This window comes from Acomys minous (assembly GCF_964271855.1).
Source record: "Acomys minous genome assembly, chromosome: 20".
Classification (NCBI taxonomy): Eukaryota; Metazoa; Chordata; class Mammalia; order Rodentia; family Muridae; genus Acomys; species Acomys minous.
The window spans coordinates 13,212,936-13,217,719 of NC_140502.1; the positions used below are offsets into that span (position 1 = coordinate 13,212,936).

Below are 4,784 nucleotides of genomic sequence, written 5' to 3' on the forward strand. Positions count from 1 at the left end.
ACTACTGTGAAGAGAGCAGCACTGAACATGGCTTGTTCTCTGTAATAGCTAATGATTGCTCAATTCATGTCCTTCCCTGTATGTACACAATTGATCATTTATATATAAAATTCTATACAAAATAGAATTAGACACAGTTGATTATACTTATAATAAGGCTTCAGAGGGTGTCTCAAGAAATGGGACACAATTTAGCTCAAAACAGATGACACTGGAATAACCCAAGGACTCATGGGGGAAATACTGGCTTGGATTGTTTGAGTTGTCAGACTAAACTCTCCTTGTCCACTCATGGGAAAATACAAGACTCCAGATAACAAGTTGATGGTCTTTGTGGAAAGACTTGATGTCAGCTCGATTTTGCCAGAGTGAAAGCTCATGGGGTAACGCAACCCCTGGAAATACACGTAACAAGTCCCCTCTCTTCCCCTGGAGTGCACCTCTCCACACCTGATGACAACACCAATTCAGAACTTGTATTCTCCCAAGGGAGACATAGAAAACCTCTTCTAACTTTGTTTCAGCTACTCACTAAGATCCTGGTTATCGTCGTTAATTACAAGAAAGTGAAAATGGTGATTTGCTCTGGGGGTAAATGTTTATTCTTTCATCAGAGGCGTTCCAACATCCCCATTCAGACCTGGTTAATAACAACATAGATGACACAAAAATGGACTCTCTGAGGGAGGTCAGGTCCCTTTTTTTGAACTCTGATATATGGCCTCATTCAGCGATCTGCACAGATCTTCATGGAACATATGGGACAGGTAGGCATTTTGTTGGATCTGTCTTAGGAAACGGATGCCCAGAGGTCTTGAAAGGGAGAGGAAGTCAGAGCTGAGTTTCTGTAATAACTGCTCGGCAGCTGGCCTTCATGCCTTGGAGCAACCCCATCCTTGCAGTGACTGTGCAGGCGAGAATCCTGCAACTGTAGATTTCTGCTTTAAGTTCTCTTCTCCCTACTGCAATTTTTGTAAGGCTAATCTTAGCAATTAGGATGGCTGCTGGTTTTTTTGTTTGTTTGTTTTGTTTTGTTTTGTTTTTGTTTTTGTTTTTTGTCACTACGCACTACTTGATTACCTCAATTCCTTTATCCCAACGAAACGTCTGTATGAGAGGGTAGCACCCACCTGAAAATGACTTCGAATTTAACAGCTATTTGTGGTAGTACAGATTTTTAGCTGTGGATGGAGGCTGATTGTTCTTACGGAAAACAAAATATGAAATCAGGCGCAGAATAAACACGAGCTTTCTTATATTGAGTTTTAAAATAATCTGTCGGCAGGGTCAGTCTGAAGGTGGCCCGAGTGGCTGTCACTATTAAGATGAAATTTCTACTTTTTTTCCTGGTGGTCGCGGTGGCAGGGGTCCACATCGAGGCCTCTGCCAACCTAGGTGTCATGCTCAGCAAGATATTAAAGATGCAGTATGCCATGAAATGGCCACTCAAGTCCCCAAATTTGAATACCTTGAAGGTACAGGTGGATGTTTGAGGAGTGCATGTGGGTTATCAGTCAGCAGTATCCAGACATCTGCATTGAAGGAGAGAATTATTTCCTTCCACCAATTTATAGGCACATAGCATCTTTCCTGTCACTCTTCAAACGAGTATTAATAGGCTTAATAATTATTGGCAAGGGTCATTTTGCTTTCTTTTGGCATGCAAGCTCCTAGCATCTGGCAGTAGGGCCAAGAAAATAAGGTTTATGCATGTATGGTGGTTTTCTTCTTGAGCAACATGATTGAGAATCAGTGTATATCAACTGGTGCATTTGAGATAACTTTAAATGCTATGATTGTAAGGTCTAAGCTGGAACTTGGTCATCTTCCACCCATGCAACAACTTGCTCAAATTCTTGTCAGTGAAATGAAACTTACTGCGCATGTGGATTCAACCCCCGCCTCATTGAACATAGGCCCTACTTATGAGCCCAGGAAATTCTTCTGCACTAAGGGGTTTTGCAAGAGCTGCGTGGCTGACGTTGTGAAGGTATGTACTTAAGACAGCAGGCTGTTAGCACAGACCAGATGTTCTTGCCAGGCTCGTTGTACCTCTTGGAAAACCTCAGTGCAAGGCAGTTTTTTCCATGCTGGTACATACTGAATTCTGCACACACACATGGAGTGCAGTGATACTGTGTGGTGTCCCCAAACCCACTGTTAATAGTTTCATCTTCTTGGCATAGCGCTATTACCTCTAACTCTTTTCTTGGTCATGTTTGAGAAAATTCAGAATTGGGTTACAACTTGAGGTTGTTTTTTTTTTCTTTTTTTTAATTTATTTTTATTTTTATTTTTTATTAATTTATTCTTGTTACATCTCAATGGTGATGGTTGTTTTTTTTTTTCAAGATGTGCATTAAGCCTGTTGTGTTTTTTTTTTTATATGAGTTTTCATTTAAAAATGTTTAACATCAGTTTTCTTTGGGGGAAACACCTGAAGTCCCCAAATAATTTTTAAGAGTTTATCAGATAGCTCTCATTTGACCATCTTTAGTATATAGTTTTCAAAATGTGGCACATTGTGAAGAGTAAATTATACAGGGTTATGGGAGGAAATACAATATCCAGAGTACTAAGTGTGTGGTTTGTGTCTCAGTGTGTGTGTGTGTGTGTGTGTGTGTGTGTGTGTGTGTGTGTGTCTGTGTGTGTGTCAGTGTGTGTGTGAGATAGAGAGGGAGGGGTTAAGGGAGGGAGAGAGAAAGAGGGAAAGAGAGAGAGATTATCAGGAACAATCAACCAACTGCTTTTAAAATCCTTTTATGTAGTTCAAATGTCTTGCCTTAACCAGTCCAGTGAATTGATTTTGATTAAGGGGCCTTTATACTAAACTAGTCAATAAAAACTGAGTAGATGTAAGTTAAATGAAAAAGTTTACTGCTCAGTGTATTTTTTTTTTTTTATTTCACATCCTGGTGGCAGCCCCATCCCTCCCCAGCTCCCAGCCCCACCCTATCCTCCATCCCCCTCCCCAACTCCTCAGAAAAGGGGATCCCTCCCCCACCCACCCCAGATCATCAAGATGCACTAGGACCAAGCATGCACTCCTCCCCTGCGGCCTGGCAAGGCAGTCCTGCTAAGGGGGAAGTAATAAAAAAGCCAGCTAAAGAGTCCATTCCAGAGAGAGCCCCCACTCCCCTCAATAGAAGACCCACACGAAGCCTGAGCTACCCATTGGCCACATCCCTGCAGTGGGCCTGAGTCCACTCCATGCAAGGCCCTTGGCTGGTGCTTCAGTCTCAGCTGTCCTCTCTGGGCCCTGGTCAGCTGGTCTTCTTGTGTGTAGTCTTTAATTACCATTTACCTAACATAAGTTTCGTTTTTTACTTAGAGATAATTTCTTTAAGGACATCATTTAGAATCACACACCCAAATAATGAGCTAATTTACTGTTTCTAGAACAATTGAAACTCACCTCACTGAAGAAAAATTCAGTGAAACTTCTTTACAAAGTATGTATTGTATAAATGGGGATCATTTGTCTGGCAATTGCATTATCGTAACATTTTTTCAGAATATCGTAAAATAGTTCAGAATTTTATTGTATCTGAAAGGCAAAACTTTTATTACGTATTTTAATGTTTTCATACTGTTCCAGTGTTCTAAAAATGAAACTTTGAGTTGATTAACACAATAAAAAAAACCGATTTAGAACTAGAGCCATAATTTTGAATGGCAGTTGCGTACAGCTGTGGTAACAGAGAGGGTTTAAGTGGAAGAGCCAACCATACCCTGGGTTTACAGGTGGAGGTTAAGAGCTGAAGGGAAGGAACCAAAATGGGTGATTTGTTGTTGATGCTACCTAACTCTTAGACGTTGAGCACGCTGACTACTGGACACGCATGGAGGGCATTCACGCAATGCATCTTAGCGTGACAGCCTAAAGCGGAACCTACTGTGATCCTCGGATAACAGAAAGCTAGTTCAGTGATTAACTGGAGGAAAATGATGCCATCTTATCCTTTTGGTTAGGGTTGTAGCTCTGTTGGCCCAAATTCTTCTGTTGATAGACGTATTAAGTTCTATATATGTGTATATGGTGACTAGGTCTTAAAACCTTGCTACTATGGTTGCCTACCAACTTCAGACTACATCCGCAAAGCTTAATGGTCGAATGGGCCTTTCTTCAAATAACAGACATACCATTTGTCCATTTGTGACACAGCTTTATGGCACACAGACATTCAGAATTTAGGCCATAAATGTTCATATGTACGTGACAGTTTAAACTATCAAGAACTTAATATCAAATCCAACTTTCTCCATGTTTGTTTGCCTTAGGTTGGATAATTCATCTCTTAGTTAATTGCTTTTATTGGCTTACACACCTGGTAAAATTCAGCTGTTCACACTCATCTCTCTTTTGTCTTATGCTTAGTCATAAGTAAATCCAGAATTTAATAATCTACTGGGCAAATAAGTGAGATGCATAAATATAAAAATATATAAGGAGAAGAAAGTAAACTTTTTACAACTATCGTATTCCTAACAACTCCAAATTTATTAGCTGCTTACAAATTGTGTAGTTACAAAGTGTCTGTGCTCTACAAATCAGAAGCTCATGGACTTGTCTACAGGCTGGCTAATTTTATTGGCATTTTCAATACAGTTGACATTGAGAAGGGTCTTTGTTTTAATTAAAAAGTTGGTAAAGCCTGGTTTTAAACCTCGGTGTAAAATACTTTCAGAATGGATCTGGCACTAGCACCAGTACTAGTTTCTCAGCCTGAACACTGTGAAATGTGATGAGATCCAGTGATGGTTCATTCTTAACTTTAAAGGTT

General features: G+C 40.2%; 1 pseudogene across 1 annotated transcript; it reads left to right on the plus strand.

Moving 5' to 3' along the window:
- The first annotated feature begins 1,325 nt into the window (after positions 1 to 1,325).
- On the plus strand, positions 1,326 to 2,002 carry LOC311591071 (thioredoxin reductase-like selenoprotein T; annotated as a pseudogene). Its single transcript has one exon. The product of its transcript is annotated as a thioredoxin reductase-like selenoprotein T (transcript).
- Positions 2,003 to 4,784: the final 2,782 nt, after the last annotated feature.